At 54.5% G+C, this 22,792-nt stretch overlaps 1 protein-coding gene and 1 long non-coding RNA gene across 6 annotated transcripts in view; one reads left to right on the top strand and one right to left on the bottom strand.

Annotated features, from left to right (window-relative positions):
• Positions 1-12,516: 12,516 nt before the first annotated feature.
• On the bottom strand, positions 12,517-14,159 carry LOC137157698 (uncharacterized). The gene is made up of 2 exons (XR_010921197.1): positions 14,080-14,159; positions 12,517-13,874 (listed from the first exon to the last, which is right to left on the bottom strand). It is a non-coding gene; the product is annotated as an uncharacterized lncRNA (long non-coding RNA).
• Positions 14,160-22,585: 8,426 nt separating this feature from the next.
• The window catches only part of NIN (ninein), a 103,315-nt gene continuing 103,108 nt past the window's right edge, over positions 22,586-22,792 (top strand). For all 5 annotated transcript variants that reach the window (XM_067554756.1, XM_067554755.1, XM_067554752.1 and 2 more), the window contains exon 1: positions 22,586-22,633. The gene's annotated coding sequence lies outside the window, so the exon portion shown is untranslated. The remainder of the gene's footprint in view (positions 22,634-22,792) is intronic.

Raw genomic sequence — 22,792 nt, 5'->3', positions numbered from 1 at the left:
GGATCGGTAGAACTTTTCACATATGGTGGACAAAGTTTTTCAGTAATCTCCAACACAGTTGACTTGGCTGTCTGGGTGAGAGCCTAACGCTGGATTGTTTCAAGGGAATTGCGTTTTTTTTTCTAAGTGATCAGTAAGGTGCTGTAGAAACTGTTTGTGTCTGGCTTGGTGAATCTCATTTTTGAAATTAATCAACCAGTTTATGTGACTTGCCTGTCCCATTCTTTGCTGTTCACCCTAATAGCGCAATCTCAGCATGGCTCCCCTAGAGACCAATGTCATGCCCTGTTATCCTCTAGGTGCTCATAAATTGTTTATTTAATACATCTTTTCCAGAATCTTTCCAGGTATCAAAGTTAGGCTGACTGGTCTATAATTCCTTGGGTCCTCTTTGTTCCACCTTTTAAAGATAGGTGTTATGTTTGCCCTTGTCCAGTCCTCTGGGACCTCACCCATCACCCAGGAGTTCTCAGAGATAATGGCTAATGGTTCCAAGATTGCTTCAGCTAGTTCCTTAAGTGCCCTAGAATGCATTTCATCAGGTCCCATTGACTTTTTTAATACATTTAACTTATCTAAGCATTCTTTAACCTGTTCTCTCCCTATTTTGGCTTCTGTTCATTCTCTCTTGTGGTTAATGTTAATGGTGTAAAGCATCTGGTCACAGTACACTTTAACTTTTTCCTAAAGACTGAAGCAAAACACTTGATGTCAACTCATGTGTTATTAGCTCTCCTTCTCTTCTAAGCAGAGGACCTACAGTTTCTTTCATCTTTCTCTTGCTCCTAATGTATTTATAGAATCTCTTATTGCCTTTTTAAGTCCCTTGCTAGCTATAACGCATTTTGTGCCTCAGCCTTTCTTATTTTCTGCCAATGTGCTTGTGCTACTCTTTTATATTCATCCTTAACAATTTGTCCATGTTTCCACTTGTCGATCTTCAGGTCATTAAAATGCTCCTGATGGAGCAATATTGGTCTCTTACTATTCTTCCTATCTTTCCTTCACATAGGGATAGGTTTCTCTTGTGCCTTTAATATTGTCTCTTTGAGAAACTGCCAGCTCTCCTGAACTCCTTTTTCCCCTGAAATTTCTGTCCCATAGGACCTCACCTACCAATTCTCTGAGTTCATTATAGTCTGCTTTTTGGAAGTCCATTGTTCTTTATTCTGCTACTTTCACTCCTTCCTTGCCTTAGAATCATGAAATCTATCATTTCATTATCAATATCACCCAAATTGCCTTCCACCTTCAGATTCTCAACCAATTCCTCCCTGTTAGTTAGAATCAAGTCTAAAAGGGCAGTCCCTCTGGTTATTCCCTCCACCATCTGAAACAAAATGTAGTCCCCAGTACATTCCAAGAACTCATGTATATTAATAATATTGTTTTAAAAAGTCACGAGAGTCCTGATCACTCTCGGTCCCAGGTTGATGCTGAGTTATTTGAATTAAATGAGAAAATTTACCTCTAATTAGTTGACCGCCATTCAACGTGGGTTTTTTTAATCAAGCTGTTGCACAACACGTTGAGTAACAATGTAGTAACACATTGTAATCGCAGTTTGCTCACTATGGGATTCCAGATGAATTGCCCACTCAGAATGGCCCACAACCTACAATTAGCAAGTGATTTCTTCTGGCAATTATCTTGGATATATGAGTTCAAGCACACAAACATTAAGCACTCAGTGAAAATGGTTAGCAGAAAAATCAGTGCAAATAGCAAATAAACGATAAAAGAAAGCCCAAGTGGATTCAAGCGGTCCGTGATTAGCGTTGTTAGACCATCTCAACACACCTCACAATGCTTTAGAATCACCGGTGCTGAGATTTGACAACAAAATCCTTAGTGTCACCACCTAACAAGCTTATTGAGGCAAAGCCCCTCAAGTAGCTGAAGAAGAGTTGTACGTAAAGAAACTAGAACAGAAGAAACACTGTGATACAGAAACCAAATAGACACTGCAGATACGAGTGGGAGAGGATGTTAGGTTCCAGATGAAGTGCCAAGACAACAGTTATATCATTGGCAACAAGAACAAAGGTCATCAACAACCATGAAAATTAGCCTTACCGGAGGAACAGAAAACTGCTAAACAAAACCAGGGGCTCCTAGGAGTCTAATCCAAGGTGCACTGGAGGCAGTGAGATTATTTCCACTGAGTTTAAGGGGTTCTGGATCAAGGCCTAGGTCTCTGTTTCTTGAGGACATCCAGAAAGCTAGTGGCAACATGCCGCATGGACAATTAACAACATATGCTCATCCAATCACTGACAATTAAAATAAATAAACCAGGGGCTGCAAACATTGGCTCCATGTGGTAGATCCACCTTGACGCTCAAAGACCAGAGCAGAAGGGGAACAAGAAGGGATCATGTGGCCAGAAAGCTATAGAGGCTCAGAGATAGTTGGGCTGGGCAGATGTCCAATCAGAGACAAAACAATCCTGCCACCTGGTTGGGAGGTTCAGGTCATCATCTCCAGTGAGCTCCAGCCTCCATGTCTCCATTTATGTGTTCTATTAACTAGCAGTGTTAGCCTGTGGCTGTTATTTTTAGTTGTTATTATGTTTTATTTACTTTTCATCTTCAAAAATGAAAAAAGGGGCAGGGGCTGGAGAAGACAGCAAATAGTAAATCCTGTCTTGTGACCAGCATATAATCTTTATTACTCCTCTCCCATGCCAGGTGACTGGAGCCAAGAAATACATTTCAGTATCTCACCAGGGTTTTTGTGTGTCACCGTATTTGTCTGCAGATTGCAGAACTTCAAGTGCAGGGCTTTTATTGGTGTTTTGCTCTATTCAATATAGTCACTCCCTATATACCCAGTTCTTTTTGGATAGTTAGCTCCCAAACTTTGCTTTGCCGTAGTAAAATGGGCTGAATTATACTGAACAATTTTAGCCATTCTCTTATTGGGATGTAACATTTCAATAGTTGCTTTTTGTGACATAGAATGCTTTTCTTGCAATGGTTTTGTGATGTCTGCATGGCCCCCGGATGCTTCCCAGAGTCTCCTGAGGACAAAGGGCCGTGGAAGGCGAACGGGAACCGTTGCAGGGCAGTACAAGGTACAGGGGACAGGAAATCAGCCCCAAGTCCTCTTGAGCAAGGTCAGCTCTGGAAAGCAGCTGAACTTACGGCGCACCTACGGCAGAGAGAGGGAAAGGAAGCCAGGGTCCCTCTGGAGTTTGTAAGCGTCATTGGCGGAGTGACCTTATGCAAGTCACTTCCCCATTCCCCGCTTTCAATCCTCTTACTGTTTTAGCACCCCTGCTCACCAGGCATCTTCTGTTGGCAAGCGGCACAAACTATTCGCTAGTAAACCTGTGCAGCAAGAACTGCACTTCTGCCCCCTTAGCTCCAAAAGCAGATCTCTCTGAGTGCTGAGCTAAGGGAAAAGTGGGCACCACACTGACTGGGGCAGCTGGGAAACCCCACCCATCCCCCCGGGAGACATTTCCAATGTAAAGCCTTTGTTGGAAGTTTTCCAGTTGAAAGATTTCAGTTTTTCCCACAGGAAGCATCCAGCCAGTTTTGTACCAACAGGCCCAAGCAGGGACACAACCAGAGTTTTCCTAACTAGGGGGCTCAGAGCTCTCCTCCCCTGTCCTGCACCCAAACCCTGCATTCCCTCCACCCCCACTGCCCCCCTTGCCCCGAGCTCTCTCCCCCTGCATCCAGCCCCAAGCTCTCCTCTGTCGCTCCCTCTTACCCAGTCCTGAGCTACCTCCTGCTACCTCTGCACCCAGTCCTGCACTCTCCCCACTCCCCAGATCTATACACACTCCTCTCCTGCTGCCCCACACCCTGCCCCACGCTCTTCCCCAGGCCCCAACCCCTCCTGCACCTCTGCTTCCCCAGGAGTCTGGCTCCAAATCTCCCACCCCCCAGGGACTTGGATTCTTGGTGCCCAGGGGCACTGGAAGGGCTGTAAAAGTGGAGGGGTCAAGCAGGCCTCCTGAGGGGTTGGTTGGTTGGTTTTTTCACACCCCTGAGCGACAGAAGTTTTGCCGGCATAAGTGCTAATGTAGACAAGGTCTCGGAAGAAATACAGCCAGACCCTCTGAGCCAAGCTTACGTTCAGCAAAGAGGAAGATGTGAGAGGGAGAAGTCCAAAGAAGGGGCCAAAACCAAGGGAAGGGACAAGCAGTGGTATACGTTCCCACTCTACCTATGGTACTTATGGGCCCAGCACCGTAGGATCTGAGCACCTCACAATGGCTAACCTATTTCTCCTCACAGCCCCTCGGTGAGGCAGAGCAGAGCTGTTATCCCCAGGGTACAGGTGAGGCACAGACAGACTGAGGGCCAGATTTTCAAAGGTATTCAGGCACCTACTGAGATTTTCAAAAGGGCCTAGAAGGTCAGGTGCTTTGTAAACCCCACGAGCTGCCTAGTTGCACCTTTGGGTGCCTAAAATCCTTTGAAACTCTGTCCCTAAGGCACCGGCCGGAGGTCAGACAGAAAGTCCAAGCAGAACGCAGGTCTCTGAGGACTAGCTCCTGTCCACTGGCCCAGCCTATCAGAGAATCAGAGAAGATGAGGGATCGAAGGAACCTCAGGAGGTATCTAGTCCCGCGCCCTGCTCAAAGCAGGACCAACCCCAACTAAATCAGTCCAGCCAGGGCTTTGTCAAGCTGATGACAATAGAAGTTTTACTTGATTAAGGATTGGAAGATTTGGCCCTCCAACTTTTTTTCAAGGGGAAGCACTGTTCAGGGCTCCTGTGCCTATTTATTTTCCTTTCCTGCCTGCAGTGGCCCTGATATACCTCAGAAGACTCAATTTTTTTTTTTCAACTTTAAAATGTGGGATTTTCTTGGTGTTTGGTTTTAAATATTCTCCTGTGAGAACTGCAACTCCATCACTGTAGCGTTGCGTTTACGCGCCTTCTGGAAAGTACAGCAGAAAGAGAAGTGAAAGCAGTGTTTCCAACTCTCATGATTTTGTCATGACTCACATGATTATTATTATTTTTCCTTAAAGCCCCAGCTCCTGGAGTCATGTGATGATTTCAGCCTTCGTTCTTAAAGGAAAAGTTTCTAGCCCTTGTGGTTGTGAAGAAAGTGTCAAAATATGACCCCAGTACACCCTAAAGACTCACAAAGCAGAAGGCAAATAAAAAGAAAACCAAATCTATTATTTTACATAATCTCATGATTTTTAAAATAATCTTACGATTTTTGGAGCACCTGACTCACGATTTTTGAACATTTGGGGTTGGCAATACTGTGAAAGAGACTTTAAAGTGTCAGTTTCATTCCTGTTTCAAGTCAGTTTCTAGTCTATTATTTGTAGTCTGGTAACACCCCTATAGCTCCAAGCAGATGCAGTGTAAACTCACAGGGCCTTGCCCTTCAATGATCTGTTCCAAGCGTGGTGAACGGCAAGAAGTAAGCAGCGTAAATGATAGAAAGCAATCCAGATGAGTCTACAGTTGTTCCAATTGTTGTATTCAAGAGCTTGTAACAAAGTAAGAATATATATCAACATTTTAAAGCTAACCAGTGTACCTTACGTGACTTGACACAAGATGTCAGAACGTTTTGGTATGAGAGGTGAGTGGGTCTAATATTTATTGAATTTTCTTTCTTTATCTGGGAATTCGAGGCAGTGCTCCTGCCAGCTAACTTCTAAAGGTATGTCTACATTCACGGCAGTGCCAGATCGATTCTGCGGGATCGACTGAGCGGCAGTGGGGACCCGCTCGATCGATCCGGAAGTCGACGGCGTTGACCCACCCCCGCAAAAAGATTAACGCTGTGTCGACAGGAGGGCATTTCCTGCATAGTGGGGACGCCGCGCTACGTAGAAGTTAGGAAGCCATTGGGTGATACACAAGCTACGTAGCGCTACATATCTCCCATCGACTGCCGCCGCATTTCGCCAGCAGTGTAGACCAAACTTAAGTTATTCTCTGCAAAAAAAACTAGAGTTTTCAGGTCACTAAGTTCACGGTTGAAGTCCCCACACAACCAAAATCTGAAATGGCGCCCCGGTGTAAATCCACAGCCAGTGTAAATCAGAACAGCTCCACCGAAGACAACTAGAAGGCCAAGCTGTGTCAGGCAAGTGATTACAACAAGCACCAGCAATTCAGCTAGTACCATGTTATATCAGTGATTACCGCAGGAGAAGCAGGGGTCCCATGGGACAAGGTGCAAGGGCTTCTGGCTCCAGGATTGGGGGCCAGGATGGGGAGAGGGCCTAAGGGAAAGCAAAGCTCCACGCGTAGCTACGGAGGCTTCAAGGGATTCTTGCATTATGTCACTTTTGGCTGTTTTGGGTGGATTTATGGGATCCAGGCTCCTCCCTGCTGACGGACCTGGACGGTCCATGCTGGGTGGCTTCTGCTGCGTCGCCACACGTGCTCACTGCCCATCGACCGTGTCAGGTGTGGAATGCAGGCTCCCAACCGCGTAGCTGGGGGATCCACAGCCAGGATTTGCAGCGCCGGGGAAGAGCCGCAAAAGGACTAAGTGAGCTCAGCAAAACTCCTCCTGCCTGACACCAGCGCCAGCCAGTCCCTGCACACCCCACAGCAGGCCTGTCCCAAGGCCCCCGCAGTCAGCAGCGCCCCGTGAAGAAGGTCAGTGACTCTCCAGCAGTTTTAGATACATTTAGAATCTAAGGCCACGCTTCTGGGCTCCAAGCTGGTCTCTGCAACGGGCCGGATCTCGCTCCGTCACCCTGGAGAACAGTTCAGAGGGGACTGGGGGAGACCGGGGGTGCGGGCAGGGTGCTTTGGCTATTTCTTTGCATCAATAGTGATGCTATGAAAGAGGCTGCTGACAAAATGGAACTCAGATTCCCTGGAGAAAGTTGAAACTTCTTTTAAACAGCAGAGCTGTAACTTATAGACCAGATTCAGACCTACTGTAAGCAAGGTCATGTCCAGTGACCCACTTACAACACTTGAAAATTTGGCCCTCATTCTTTAATACTCGAATTCCCCTTTTATATACCTCTAATATACCCTGTCCGACAGATACCCTGGGCTGCAAAATTATTCGAACTCTCTCGGTAAAATGGCAGACTGTTGCAAAACTATACCTAGGATTGATTTCACTGGGCGATGTACAGGGCTGTGTAAATTGAACTGAATGAACTGGTGTAAATTACATGCTGAGGGAGCAGACGGGCAGGACTGCAGCAGGAAAAACAACTTACGGAGTGTGAGATAAAAGGGTTGCTTTTCCCGTTGTTATCCTGCCCGTCTGCCCCTTGGCACGTGCGTTACAGCTGTTTACCAACGGGTGCTCTCAGTCACACCCCTAGTGGGTGACATCATGCCTGTGTTTGGCCCATAATCACAGCAACCAATGGCAATAGTCCATCAAGAGGGAGGAGCCTGAACCGTTGGAGCCTGGCCCATGGCACAAAGGAAGAAGGACAGACTGGGACCGGCCTCCCAACCTCAGTGCTACTCTGAAGAAGTCCGAGGTTGGAGCTAGGGGGCCAGTCTCTTTGTTCACTCCCATCCAAGCCCCGTTGGTTTCTGATTGCAAATCTGGGTGGGCAGTGATGCTCTCTGAAGCAACGTTTCCAGGCTCAGATTCCCCTGCACGGCTTTCAGGGACTGGGAGAGGGGCAGTCTTCAGCCAGTGGCTCCTTTAGGTGTCTGTGAAGAGGCAGGCTGGCTTTGGAGGTGGGGAGAGCCACTGGCTTTAGGGGCAAAACCTCCCACCCATCACACAGGGCGGAGAAATGGGGCCCAAACCCTGCCACCTGCAGGATGAGAAGGAAAGGCCCAGGCCAGATCCTCCTCGGGGGTAAAGCCTCATCGCCTCGTTGATTTACACCCACTGAGGATCTGGCCCAGAGCATCGCCTAACTCCTGCGTGATGGGGAGAACACGGAGGACAGCCTGACTCCAGAACGGCGGGGCAGGCCTACCCAGCAAATGCTTGCAGGCCTGTGCGAGCTTCCAATGGCATTACTCATGTGAACACAGGATGGCAGCAGTGCGCCAAAGCGCTAGTTAATCCTGGACGGCTGATGGTTCATGTGAGCTGCACCCGGGGCTAGGCTTGTTCTAAATCTTTTGTTGTGGCTGGGTGTTAGAAATGAGACAATATCCCACGGGTGGCTCTTTAATGCTGTTTATTTCCAGGCTCCTGCTTTTTGTCCCCATTTATTTCTCGCTGATTTCACGTACTTCACGGAACGCGTTTTCTTATTTTTTAGGTCTTCGCCTGCCTTTTGTCATCTCAGGTTAGAAGAGAAGAGGTTTTTCTTTCCCGAGTGTGCAGGGAAATCCGTCTCCAGCCTCCAGAGAGGGAGGAGAAGCTGAGATCTGTGCGCTCCCACCAGGCACAGAATGCAAGTGATATTCAGAGATTAAGCTGGCAGAGTGGAACAAAGCCATCCATTGTCCCGGTGCATTTGGAACGAAGTGTCACATGACAGCAAGGTCACTTCTGAGGGTTTTCTATGCACAGGAAATAGAGGCAAACAGCATCTGACAGCAGGCTTCGCATTTCATTTCTGCCTGTGTTTGTGACAATTTGCTCTCTATTTCACTCAGGCAATCAAACACTCACACACGCTGAAAATACCTGGCCTGATTTTTCGGTCACTGTCTATAATGAGTAATTCCCAGACTTGCTGCTCACATGCAGTGACTTGGAAGTCGAACCCCAAATCTGACACAAGGATGTGTGGTTTCTCTAGCTTGCAGAGAGTCTATCTTTCATTGCATGCAAACAATTTGTTTTTTTTTAATCAAAAAAGCAGGGATTTTGTGGTCAGGCTGCTTTCAAAAATCTAGGCATATGAAAAAACTGTGTTCCAACTACGGCCCCGCATTGCAAAGTCATTGTCTGTGACAGAGGAAACCTTGAAGTTTCAGAATCATGTTAAAATGTAGAAATTGACTCTAAAAATAACATCGTGGGGGAGGGGGGGTCAATGTTTAGCAACTCTTAATGAGCTGTGTAGCAAGTGCTTTCAATTTCCAGGCAGAAAGCTGGCTTCTCTAACCGCCAGCCCTGTAAACTGAGGCAGGGATTTGATCATCAAACTGGCTCTTACCTTCTCGTGACTCACCACCTGTAAAAATAATAATAATAAAAAATATCTGTAACTGAAACTTCCTTAGCCATTCTGCTGCCAACGCATGATCCAGCCTCGATTCCAGCTCACGCTCCCAGAGCTGAGCTAATAGCACTGAAAAGTAACCACCTGTTATTTTTGTCACCAAAGAAAGCGAGTGAGACTCTGGACATGCTAAGAAGGTGTCGTTTTACCTGGACACTTTTCTGACCACAACTGTACTTTAATGCTGCTCCATAAATCCACCAACAAGGACAGAGCAAAGCCCAGATCTGGACATCAGGAACCTAAATTGGGGCTCTGAGCCCTTTGTCCCTGGCTGGCTAGAGAGAAAAGGATTGAATTTAAGGCTGGCACTCGCAGTCCCCACACAGCAGCTCCGGCTGCCCTTTAGCACTAATCTGAGCGATCTGTTCTCTTCCAGCACACAGGGGCTCTGCATACCCGGCTCCGTTGGTCCTAGGCCCCGGCTGCACAAGGAAAACGACTTGCTGCTGATAAGAATGATTAGAAAACAGTCCCCAAGGGCCCCCCCTTAGCTGACACCGAAAGCAGTGTAAGTGCTCGTGTAGATGAGCCTGCACCGTTACAGGAAGTGTGAATGGGGCCAACGCTGACCTGCAGTCGGATTGATTGATCCCCTTTTCAAAAGCACCACTGACTCTGAGAGCTTCCCATTTTGGGGGCTGAAATGCCAGACGCCCCACACTCCAGGCACTGTCAAGGGGAGCTGGGGGGACTCATCACCTCTGAAAATCAGGCCTGCACCATCGAATGTTGGTCTCCCCGAAATGGGAGCACCTTAGAATGAGAGGTCAGTCTCGGAAATGCGGCTGCGAACCCCTTCGGGCAAGGCTGTCTCTGTCGGGTCTGCTGGGACGCACCACTTCCAAAAACTAACAACCCGTCTGAAACAAGCCGGCCCACGTGCCGGTGCCGGACATGGATCAGGTGCCGGGGAAAGCTTGTGCACAGCCACCGGAGAGTGGCTAACTCTGCACTTCAACGGGAACCAAGCCGCTCACCCATTCGCAACTGGGAAGGCAAAGCCACTGAAGCCAGGCACAAGATTAGGTCCTCGTCCTGCAGCATGCTGAGCAGCTCAGCTCCCAGGGGGTTCTGGCACCTCCCAGCAGCAGGCCCTCTGCTAGCATCGTGGCCAGACTGGAGCAGTCAGGGAGGCATCATTTATTGTCCCCTTTGCAGAGGATGCTTTAGACCCACAGGCACACGTCCTGAACGGTTTGTAGACTCCTAACGTCCATTGAGTTCAGTGGAAGGGAGGAGCCCCCGATCCTTTGAGAAACTGGGCCACAGGGTCTTGTAATAAGGCAGCCGTGTTTTCTTCTTGTCCACCCTCTTGGCAGGCATTGGAGCGAATTACTGCCGGTTCGTTGGAGCAGGGCTAGCGCATTAGACTCCCCTGGGAAGACAGTGGAGGTGGGGGCAGCCCTTGGGCAAAGGGAGTTGGGCCGGGGGAGCGTGAGCTGGGGATCGGGACAGCGTTATTCCGTGGGGCAGGGTATTCGCCTGCTGCTGTTTGCAGCTGGGGGCTCCAAGAGCTCCGGGCAGGGGAATGGGGCATGTCACCCCCAGGCTGCATTTGCACTTGGGGAAGAAAAAGGTGCGTCTGGCAGAACTTGTTGGCTCACCTGGTTTAAAAGCCAGGTGTGGGCAGGGGAAGTGGTACCATGCGTTAGCTGGCCAAGGCGAGCCCTCGCTTCCCTGGTTCATCTCCACCCGCCAGCCGGTGTTTAAGCTACAACTTGCCCTGTCTGCCCCGCAGCCGTGTCAGCGACCAGGCTTTTAAAGACCCGCCTTTGGGCAGAGGCTGCCCGGGAGGGAGCTGGCAAGCGGGCAAATCCCTCTCTTACAAGCCATGGGAGGGAGATTTCTCTGCGCTGGCTGGGAAATGCCCACGGAAGAGCCTGCAATTTTCACTCTCCCCGCCACAGCTGCTGCGGGGATTTGAACCCACACAACAAGGATCAATCAGCCACTGCCCTGGCCCCGGTATAACGCCGTGTCCCCCCCAGCTGCCCTGGGAGCGGCGTAAGGCACCCGTGCCGCATACACGGTCACCAGCGTCCAGCAGGGAGCCAAGCCTGGACCTCCAGCAACAAAACCAGCTGAGCGAAAGGAGTAACTTTGTTAGCTGGGAGCAGGTCGCGGCCCTGACACCAGCCGGGGGCCGGCACTAGAGGGAACCAGGCACACGCCCCGTAAGCCAGGCTGGGGGAAGTGCGGCACCCCAAACGGCCCCGGAGTCAGCGCGGCTGAGCGGTGCGTCCGCCCGCGGGGTCAGACCCGCATTCACTGAGACTTCCTAGCACCGCAGATGAAGGGGTGAAAAGACCCTTTGGAAAGGGAGGTGAATCTGGATCGCGGGTGGGGCTCAGGAGAGCAGCTAGAGGTGAAGCCGGCTGCCTGCCCTACTAGGCCGGGGGGAGGAGGGTGTGCATTGCTGGCTGGGGACATGGCTTGAAAATAAAGCCCGCTGAGCATTGGGAGCAGGCTGCAGTGGAAGCAGCACATTCCCTGGGAGGGGCGGGGAAGGGCTGGGACACACGGAGAGTCGCAGAGGAGGCGTCCACAGGTACCAAAGCCAACCCCGCTGGCTGCTCCGGCCGTGGCCCCGTGGCGTGGGTGCTTGTCATCGGGCTGGCGGCACCGGCTGGGGACCCGTAACAGGCTTGTACACCGGCGATGCACCACCGCTGCGTGCGGCTGTGTAGCCGCGTCAGTCCCGGGACATCAGAGAGCCGAGGGGGGGAGCTGCTGTCGTGTATTGACCCCAATTAACAAGCTGTTCCCCTGGGGATTTACTGTGACATGCTGCAGTCCTGGCCCAGGCCTTTCCCACCCGCCTGGGAAGCTCCCTCACCAACAGATCATGGGCCCCTAACGATATTGCCTCTCCCGCCTTGTCTGGCTACGACAGCCGGGCTGTACAGGAGCCGTCCCCCTGCCTCTGGACAGGAGAAGAAGGAATCCTTCCCTTCCCGCTCAGCCCCCGCCATCCCTACCCCCCACCCCAGCCCAGTCCCTAAAAGAGCTGGGGTTTGTAAGAGCCGCAAAGGCACCCACCACCTGCCTGCTCTGCTGCCCGCCGGCCGCACCCCTCACCTCCCCAGAGTGCCTCTCCCTGCTTCTTTTCCCCCCATGTGCCCCCCAGGGCCCTGCTGCTGTCGGGCGCCGTGGGAAAGGTGCTCAGAGCCTTCCAGGGCCTGCAGGACGGCAGGGACAGTAACAGGCCACTAGAGACCCAGCTAGGAGACCTCAGAGGACAGGGGACGTCTGGCCCAGGGGAGGGGAGCTGGGAGCTGGGCGGTGGGGGTGGGGGCAGGGAACATTGTTGGGGGGGGTCGGTTGTTCCAGGAGCTGGCTCCCCATGGAGTGCTGGTCACAGCTGTGTGATGGGTTTCCTGCCCACCCCATGGACATGCCAGGGTGCTTGGGAGCGCCACGCTGGAGCCCCGCCACGGGAAGCCGTGCAGCTGCTGCCCTCCGCGCAGTGCTCATGCTTGCAATCTGCAATGCCGTCCAAGACGGGCCCAGCCCCACCTCCGGGTCAGAGCAGCCTGCTGCAGAAAACCCTGGGGGAGCTGGGCAAAGGGTCCAGGCAATGCTCCACGGCCCCTGGCGTCGCCCCCTCCTTGCTCTGGGGCTGGCCCCTCTCCAGGAGGCTGCAGTGGGGGGCTGACACTGCTCAGAGACTGTGGTGAGTTTGGCACACGGACACTTTGTACAGCACCGTGCACTAAGACGGGGCGATCTACTGCAGCAATCGCAAGACGCCTGCTCTCCCTCAATCTACATTTATTCTCTGCCCCGGCGGATGGCTCTTCCGGTCAGTTTGCTGGTCCTCATCGCATGTGTCTTGGCCTGATGCATCTGGGACAAAGGCAGTTCTGACAGATGTCAGGGAGCGGTGGAGGGCAGATATTCAGCCGGGGAACGGTGAAGTCCCTTTCCCCGAAGAGCTGTTACCTCAGGTTATCTAGAGACATCTGTGGCCAGTGAAGGGGTGCCAGCGACCTTTAAAAACCCCTCATCTGGTGAGGGCGAGGAGGGGAGAGAGGGGAGAAAGGCAGCAGCCGAGGTAGCGGTGGTAGCAGGAAGAAGGAAAGGCTTCCCTTAGGTGGAAGGCTGTCTCCCCTCCCTGCAGGGAAAGAAACTCGGGTAACCGCTGCCTGGTGAAGGACTGGCAGCGAGGAACCAGCGCAGCCGGGTATCATCCCAGAGAGGGGACAGGGGAAAGTATTTCTGCTTGCACTGTGAGTTGGGTTTGTGTAAGAGAACTTCTCGGGCCTGCCCTGAGCCCCGCCATGCAAATAAGGAACACCGGCGTGAAGAGAAAGACCCTCCGGCGTCAGACTGGTTTACTTTCAGCTCCCCCCCCGGCCCAAGGGAGAAATGTGGAGGCACAACAAGGCGAACGAGGTACCCTGCCGCGCATCGCAGGTGGCATTTTTGGCGGCGGAGATCCGAGACCCACGTTTTCAGGCGTCCCGCAGGCCCCGTTTCTTGAACGGTGTCTTTGGTTCACAGTGTAGCAAATCCACGGCTGTTTGCGGCTCTGCGATGGGCCAGGTGCCTGGCGGTGGGGCTAGAAGTCAGAGCTGCGTGTGCTGAGAACACTGGCCCCGGGAACCAGGCAGGGGAGCAGTCCTGAGTCCAGCCGGCAGAGGCCCAGCTCAGGACAACAGCTGAGCGGCTGGTGATTTTCCGGAATGTATCTTGGATTAGAGAACCATCCGCATCGCTGCAGTCCCAGAGCAGGGGGAGGGAGCAGGGAGGAAGGTCTCGGCCCTAGAAGAGGTTGGGACAAAACAAAACACCAGATGGTTTCAACTTCGACATAATACTTGGTGGAAAAGACTGGCGGAGCTGGAAGAGCAAATGTGAAAAGTGTCAGAGCAGAGAAAAGCTTCAGAGAAAAATGGCAAATGTTTAAATAAAGAAATCCGCCCCCCCTAACCCAGCCGCCCCCAATCACTAAGCTGTCTTCACTCACATCTGTCCGGCAAAGGCAGGGCTCCCTTTAAAGTCGCCTACCCTGGCTTGCTTCGTGGGAAGGCTCCGATCCCCGCGAGGGCTGAAAATACGACAGAGCGCAAGACATTTAAGGCAGCAGCGTTCAGGAGAATAGAAAACGAAGAGCAAGTCTAGATGCTGCAGCAATCTCACTATTTTATGAAGGGCTCGGTGCAGGCAGCGGGATTTCCCAGTGTGTTAGAATTGGTCTTGGTTTTTATCGCTTGTTTTTATTTTTAAATCATTGTAAGGACATAAGCACGGCTTTGCCCTGCGACCCCACTCCTGCAGGGAGCTCTGTGCAGACAGGCCCTATACCCTGATGGCGCTGGGGAATGATGCTGTCTATGCCCTGCACCTCCACACGGCCTCTTAGCTCCCTGGGCCCTCGCACTTCACAGGAGCATGAGCTTTGGTGCCCCCACAGCCTCTTGGATGGGGCAGAGGCGGGTGTGACCCAGGGAACCCCTGGTGCCAACTGGCAGAGGGAGTGCACAGGTTTTACAGGGATCCCCTGGGTCGGATACATGCATAATGGGACACCAAATGGTGGCCTGTGGGGTCTCCACCAAGAGCCAGTGGCCAACTGCTCACCATATTCACTGTGAAATGTGTGCGCGGCTAAGAGGTAAGGAGTGCCGGCGCTATGCTGAAAATTATGGCCTTAAGGTGCGGGCGCCCAGACAAGTCACGGGGAGGTGACAGCCCTCGGAGATGTTCCTTCCTGGTAGGAGGTAACAGGGGCTTATCTCCTCGTCTGGGCATTTGTGTGTTGTGTATTGTCAGCTTTTGTGTAGACTGAGCCAGGTGGGAACTGAGAGACAGCAAAAGCTACCCAAGAGGAAATCTGCAGGAAGAAGCAGACAGCTGTTTGTGACTGAAGGCAAAGAATTGGTCTAGGACCCCTTGGAGTGCAAAGAAGCGACACTGAAGCCTGTTCTACACTATAAAGTTAAGTCCACGTAAGCTGCCTTGTGTCGACCGAGCTGTGCGTAGTGTCTACACTTAAAGTTGCCTCCCACCGCTGTGAGCTCCCCGTTGCACTGACATAATGACACCACCTCCCCGAGCGGCGTCGAGCCACGGTCGATGTACATAGGTCAACATAGCGCAAGGGTAGACACTGCCTTACCTATGTTGGCACAACTGTGAACTCCACTGCCCAGGGGACAGGGGGACTGGAAGCCCCCCCTTTAAAGCCCCCGTGAATTTTTGAAATGCCTTTTCCTGATGGTCCAGCTGAGTGAGCGCACCTAGCAGCTATCCCGTTGTGTGCAGCTGCCGGGGCCAGCTCTACGTTCCAGATGCACTGCAGTGTAGAGAGGAGACGTTGGATCCCCTGGGCCTGTGTGGAGAAGAGGCTGTGCAGGCCCAGCTATGGACCAGCCGTAGAAACATCGACACCTCTGAGCAGACTGCTCCGGGGATGCAGCGGGGGATGGCAGGGACCAGCAATAGCGCCGCATGAAAGCCAAGGAAGGACGGCCGTTCGTACTGCAATGGCCAGGGAAGCCAACGACCAATCGTGATTTTACAAACAGCTGCAAGCCATACTTGGCGGAGACAACCCCCGCCCACCCAGCACACCACGGTGGGAACCTCCAAGGAGCCTGAATCACAGGCCTCTGTTCTGAACAGCAAGGAGGAGGAGGAGGAGGGCATGGGGGACATGTGACGGAAAGGTCCAGCTGTGCTGTGGGCCAGGCCCTGGTTTTGACACCACCCCAGTCCAGCTGGTCCCGGGTGTTGAGCACAGGCAGCTCTGAAGCAGGGGAGTCTGGGCTCTCGAACGCATGCTGTGATTTCACGTGCAGCCATTTGTGTCCAGCGTCCTCCTTACCACCGCGTGACTCTCTACGCTTCGTTAAATTGACTTGGACCTGACTTCACGCTAAATGTGCCTAAGTGCGGTGCGTCAAGCCGCGGTGGTGGTCTGAGGTGGCACTGGTCAGCAGGGCCGGGCAGCTTCTCGGGAAGCGGCAGATCGGTGGATACCGTGAGCGCCCAGTGGAACGGGGGCCGGACACTCCAGGGAGACGTACAGAGGGCCCGGGGACCGATTGCTAACCTGTAGAGTTGGTCTAGGACCGTGGCCAGTGGCGCTGAGGAGCACAGGGGCTGGAACGAGGGGTGCGGGGGGGATTTCCATCACATACAGAGTTTACAGTTTGGTCAATGGGTCTCAGTGCCCACCCCCAACTGTACACGTTGTTCCAGCCCCTCAGCCCACACGGCATCCTCATGCTCTGGATGGGTGGCGGCGAGGCACCGGACAGCACCGGGCGACCCCCGGCTGCCTCTCAGAGGGACAAGCTGCAGCGGGACACGAGTGATTTGACCAGCGTTAACTGGCACTGCTTTCCTCAACGGTTTTGGTGGGGGGAAAAGAACATGGAGGCTTGCGACCAGCCCATCAGCACGCTCAGAAGGGCTTTCTGGGGCCCGTGGGAAGGCAGCGCATGTGGCGCTGCAGCCACTTCCCCCTTCCACATCCCCTCTCACCACCAGCCGTGATGTCCCCCTCACCCGCTCACCCAGGGGGCTCCAGCCAGAGGGGAATTTGGCTGGGATACACCGGTTAACGCACCCACTCTTCAGAATAGACCTGGGGGCCTTTAACAGCGGGCGTGCGCAGAACTCTGGTTTCAGACCCTCTCCGCTGGAAATAAAATGCAGATACAAATCAAAGCAACCAATGGACGCTCGCTTAACAGACGAGAGAGCTAAAACAGTCATTGCTCTCCCCACGGGCTCTGCAATGGCCTTGGCCTTCCTAGACCTCCATGCTGCTGGCGGACAAAGAAGGAAGTTTGAGGCCTGAAATTCTATTCAGTGCAGGTTCTAACATTACGCCTCTGTCGCAATGGGCTCCATCCAGTCCTATTCTACCTCGCCTTCCACCCCGCTGACCCTTAGAAGGTCTGCTAGTGTGCCAGGGTGGCTCCCTGTACAAGTTGCTTCCTGTTTGTGTGCCAGCTTCATGCTGACATTTTCCCAGTGCCAGGGTATGTGCCTGGCACATAACTCAGCTGGGATACGCAGAGGGCAGCGCAATCGGAAGTCACCTGAAATCCAAACGTGGGGGTGGATGATTGTCCGTCAGCGACAGGAAGAAGTCAGGGCCAGATTAAGGCACAGGCACCATTGCCCCATATCTAGGGCCCCAGCTCGTGCAGTCACGTAATTACACCACAATCTCGTCCTTTGCTAAAAAACAAAAGCACATTTCTAATCCTTGTGGGGTTAAAGAAAAGCTTGAAAACAAGAACCAAAGTGTAAGCAATGCAATGATGTCTGCCTGAGTCTGCAGAGAGCCTGAAACAGTGGCTCTGAGATGGGTGAACTGTCCCGCGCGTTTCAGTGGGGTGGTACCTCCACAACACACTTCCCTGGGCCTCCCAGCAGGGGCTTCTGTGTATGGAAGGAGGATAAGGGGGACGTGGGCCCAGACCCCTATCCAAGCAGATACACCCCCTGTGCTGAAGTAAGTACTGGGGGGCCCTGATTCTCTGGGGCGGGTAGGCACAGTTGGCATTCCCAGTGCTGTTCCTGGGGGGAACAGGAAGCCCATGCTGATGTCTCTGCCTCTCTGGATGGGGATGGGGGCTCCCTGCCACCTTTTCTCCAGGGTGGGGTGTGGGGGCACAGCTGACAAGGCCACCATCCAGGAGAACTCCTTAAGGTGGGGCATTTAAAAGCCCAGCAATTCAAGGAGGACAGTTACAGGAGTTCTCCTCCTCCGGCACCTCCACACCTGGCTGAGGTGGGGCCCAGTGAACCCGTGCAAAGGGAATGTCACACACTCCCCAGCCAGAAGGGCACACTCACATTGCACAAGACAGAGCCACCATGCTTTGGGCCCGTGGCATTGGTGTGGGGACTCTTACGGCAGGCAGATCCTTCTGCAGAAGAGAGGGCCTCAGAACAGGAGCTCAGATCCTGCCTGGCGAGCGTACCGCATGATGACAGGAATGGATGTAAACAGCCCCAGAGGCTGGTGTCTCTGCCCGGTACTTATTACCACAGCTGAGAAGCAGAGCAAGGCTATAACCCTGCAAGCTTCTCTCCGTGTGGGTGGGTTACAGGGGGACAGGGGTAGGTGTAGGTCCCAAGCATGCAGCAATTTGTAGGGTGGGGGCCCAAACTACTTGTCATCTCTAATGCAGCTGCCTGTTCACAGAGTCTGGGGAAGCTGTGGTAAGCTCTGTTCAGCTAGAAATCACGTGCATATTTTGCAAGAGCCTCCCAGAGTTTGCACAGCTGGGGAGACCATGGTGTTGTCAACAGGAACAAGCCCAAGAGAAAATGCAAGACTATAAAAGAAATCACTGGACAGCCTCCTCTATTCTCTGTTTAAAGGAGACCAGAAACTTACACTTGGACCAGAATGTGAATTTGGTAAACAAAAGCTATTATAAGCCGGAGAGCCAATAGGAATGTTTCCCCATATTACAAAAATAGCCAATGAAAACAGCTGTTTTTACACAACTAAACCATTCCCCTGCCCTGTTTGAAATCCAGCACTCAGCTGAGATTCACTGAAAGTGAAACTGATTATGAACAAAAGTGAAACCGGCTTCAATGATCTGTCATGATCCAAGCTGCGAGAACTGCAACAAGCACATAAAAACCATAAATAGAGCCAAGTCAACTGGCCCCTGGCAGGCTGGCCGTGTTGGCAGGCGCTGTGAACCTGCCTGGCCAGTTACTGGACTGTGACCTTGTATTGTAAAAATTCTCTCACTTCTATTAAGATGTCATTAGTAGGTGAGGTAAAGGCCCGATTTGGAGCCTAGAGACCTTTGAGGATCTGGGACAAAGATTTGCTTCACTACATAGTTAGGTCAACGTAAGCCACCTTGTGTCGACCGAGTTGTGCATGTGTCTACATTCCAGTTTGTCTCCCACCAAAGTAAGCGACCCATTGCAGGAACACCACCTCCCCGGGCGGCGTGGAGCCAGGATCGATGTGCGTAGGTCGACGCAGAGCAAGTGTAGACGCTGTGTTACGTATATTGACCCTCACTGTCCTCTGGCAGGTTCCCACAAGGCCCGAAACTGACCGCTGTGGTCACAGTTGTGAACGCCAATGCCCAGAGACCTGGAGAGGAGACGGTCCCCCTCCCTTTAAAGTCCTGTGAATTTTTTAATGCCTTTTCCCCATTGCCCAGCTCTCCATTATTGCGTGAAACTGCCCATGCCAGCGACACATTCCAGACATGCTCCAGCTTGGAGTAGACAGCAGATATTGGAGCTGCTGGGCGTATGGGGAGAAGAGGCTGTGCGGGCACAGCGACGGACCAGCCGTAGAAATGTAGGTATCTGTGAGCAGATTGCCCAAGGGATGCAGGAGTCGAGGTATGACGGGGACCAGCAGCAGTGCCGCGTGAAAGCAAAGGAACTGTGGCAGGCGTACCAGAAGGCCAGGGAGGTCAACAGTCAACCTGGTATTGAGCCGCAGAGCTGCCGCTTTTACAAAGAGCAGCACACCGTACTTGGCGGTGAACCCACACCACCGTGGATACCTCATAGACGCCCGAGACACGGCCCCTTGCCATGAACAGCAAGGATGAGGAAGAGGTGGAGGAGGATGGGGTACGTGCGACCAGGGGGTCCAGCTATGTCGCGAGCCGGGACCTGTTTGAGACTCCACCGCAGTCCGGTCAGTCCTGGCAGCTGAGCATGGGCGAGCCCATTGCTGGGGCGGGAACCTCGGGTCAATGTATTTCCCATTACAGCGATAGACGGACGGCGCCCCCAACTTCACAGGCGCAGCTGTTGACTTTCCGTCCATTTCCTTGTACTAGAAGAGGCAGTGGTACGACGAGGAGCGGCCGCGTTGTGATCTGCTTTTCTCTGCCCTGTAGAGTTAGGCAGGCAGGCCAGGCAGAGCCAATTGTTTGTGTGCACAGCGACGTCCATAGAATCCTCCGGAGAAATGTCGATGAAACTTCCAAGGACGTACTCTGCAATCCTCACCCGCCGGCTCCCAGGCATGGCAGCCTTATTCCTTCCTCCGCAGTAAGACACTTTCCCATGACACTTTCCCAGGGGCCAAGCCTACATTTGCACCCGCCCGCTGCCTCATGCGCCCCCCCTTCCCACAGGGCAGGAGGGGTCCCAGCGCCACCGGCCCCCCCCCCAGCTTTCCCACAGGGGGGAGGGGGCATGAGGCCTGGGGGAGGCGCAAATGCAGGCTTGGCTCTGCTGCCCACCCCTCCCTGCACTTGCTTGCCTCTCTTGCTCCAGACCCACAGCCCAGCGCCAACTCAGATGGGGGTGGCCTCACCCGCTGGCCTGGGGTGGGGTGGGGGGGCTGGCCCTTCTCAATGCATGGGGGGAGAGGGGCAGGAGCAGAAGCAGCTGCCCCTCAGCCTCCTGCACCCCCACCCGTGGTGAAGGGCTGGCCCGGCACCCCACACTTACCCACCACTCCAGCCCCACAGCCTAGCACTGGCTCCGATGGGGGGGCCTCTCCCCCCCACCTGCCCCCCTCGGTATGCCACTGCACCCGCACCCGTGGAACTACAGCTGTGATTTTAACTGACTTAGCTAAGCTGCTGTGACTTATTTCACATTTATTCCAGGGTAAACCCACAAGACAATCTTTTGCCTATAAAAAAAGGCTTGCTAACAGGTAGGTGCTGGGACCCCTGCCCATCACGCTGCCCAGCATCACCTCCTTGGTGCTTTGTGCTCCCCAGAGGGTCTGTCTGTATCCAGCCGTTGTCTCTCGTCTGACGCTTCGGCTTTGTCTACACTACAAACCTATGTGGTACCGCCTCAGTACCACACACAGAACATGCAACTGACCTCCTGCTGGGGTGTGGAAAAGCCGCACCCCTGAGCAAGGGAGTTATTAGGATTTCTCCCCTCCACTTAGCCACCGGAGGTGGAGCACCTGTGCGGAAGGAAGGGACCCTGGGTGTAGACAGCGTCTTCACAGAAAGCAACAGCTGTGCCCCTGCAGCGCTGCTGAGTGTAGACAAGCCCTGCCGTCATCACCTCCTGGGGGGCGGGGGGTTCTCAGACCTGTCCTGGGGCAGCGCTTCACACAACTGGGTCCTGCTCCCTAGCACTGTCTGGGCCGGGCCTGGCCTGTAATTATAGTAACGATCACTCATAAATGGGGGGCAGGCAGAGCGAATCAGCTGCCTGCAGGCGGGGCGGGGCAGGGCAGGGCTCGGCTCGGCTCTAGCACCCAGGTGGGTTTCTGGGGTGCCCCAGGGTGCTGATTGGGGGGGGGTCTGGGGTGCCCCAGGGTGGTGATGGTGGCTTTCTGGGGTGCCCCAAGGCAGGGGGGCGGGTTTCTGGGGTGTCCCAGGGTGGCAATGGGGGGGTTCTGGGGTGCCCCAAGGCAGGGGGGTGGGTTTCTGGGGTGTCCCAGGGTGGCGGGTTTCTGGGGTGCCCCAAGGCAGGGGGGTTTCTGGCTGAGCCAGACTCTGGGGGGCTGTTTAGGGGTCCAGCCCGGGGGTAAAGCAGCCCAGCCCCCCCCGCAGACTCTTCCCGGCTGCTCCCCCCCCCCACCCTGCGGCCGGCTCCGGCAGCTCCTCCCCTGGGGCGGTGCCCGCCCCGCCCCGCCCTGCTCGGCCTGGCGCCGGCCGCTTCCCCCCGCACCGCTCGGCCGACGGCCCCGGCTGGCAGCCGCGCGGGGAGCGGGGAGCCGGAGCGAGCCGAGCCGAGCCGAGCATGGGAGCGGGGGCGGCGGCGGCGGCCGGGCTCTGAAGCGGGTACGGGGCGCCCGGGAGCGGCCTGGGTGTGTGTGGGGGGAGCTGGCGGGGGGGTGCATTGCGGGGTGCATTGCGGGGGAGGGAGCTGGCGGGGGAGGGGTGCATTGCGGGGGGAGCTGGCCGCGCGGGTGCACTGGGGGTGCATTGAGGGGGAGGGAGCTGGCGGGGGGGGTGCATTGGGGGGGAGCTGGCGGGGGGGTTGCACTGGGGGTGCATTGCGGGGGAGCTGGCCGCGGGGGGTGCAATGGGGGTGCATTGGGGGGAGCTGGCGGGGGGGTTGCACTGGGGGTGCATTGGGGGGGAGCTGGCGGGGGGATGGAGTGAGGAAGGAAAGGGGCTGGCGGGGATGGTGCGGCAGGGATGCACTGAAGGAGGGGGGAGCAGAGGAAGGGGCAGGGGAGCTGGTGGGGGGAGGAGCGAAAGGAGGGCAGGGACAGCCGGTGGGGAGGGCTGAGCAGGGGGAGGGGAGGAGGCGGAAGGATCGGTGGGGCGGGGGGAGCAGAGGGAGGGCAGGAGGAGTCGGTGGGGGGAGCAGAGGAGGGGGCGGGGGAGATGGCGGGGCGGGGGGAGCATTCAGCTGGCAGCGGCTTGCGGCTCCCTTGTGCAAAGCTGGCTCCTTGGAGCTGTTGATGCTGCTGGCGCTGGCCGGGTCGGTGCCCCTGTGAAGGACGCCGGCCTGGAGCAGAGGCAGGGGCTCGGGGTGCGTCGTGTCCTCCTGCAGCGCTAACAACCGCCTCCCCCTTCGCTTTGCAGGGGCACTGGGGGCACGGGCGGCCGCTGGGCGAGAGCTTCATTGGCAGGGAGGTGAGTGCGGGCGGCCCCCGGCCGGTTGTACCCCAGTGGAACTCCAGTGACTGTCCCTGGACCTCTCCAGGCTCAGGCCAGCGGAGCTGAGAGCGGAGCTGGGACGGGGCCCCTGTGGGGCTGGCCGCAGTGGCCCTGCAGGTTGAGGATGCTGTCCGG

The sequence above is a fragment of the Emydura macquarii genome, unplaced genomic scaffold, assembly GCF_026122565.2.
Source record: "Emydura macquarii macquarii isolate MOO-44397 ecotype Brisbane River unplaced genomic scaffold, CSIRO-AGI_Emac_v2 contig_1551, whole genome shotgun sequence".
Lineage (NCBI taxonomy): Eukaryota > Metazoa > Chordata > Testudines > Chelidae > Emydura > Emydura macquarii.
This window is presented reverse-complemented; position numbering and strand designations above follow the sequence as displayed.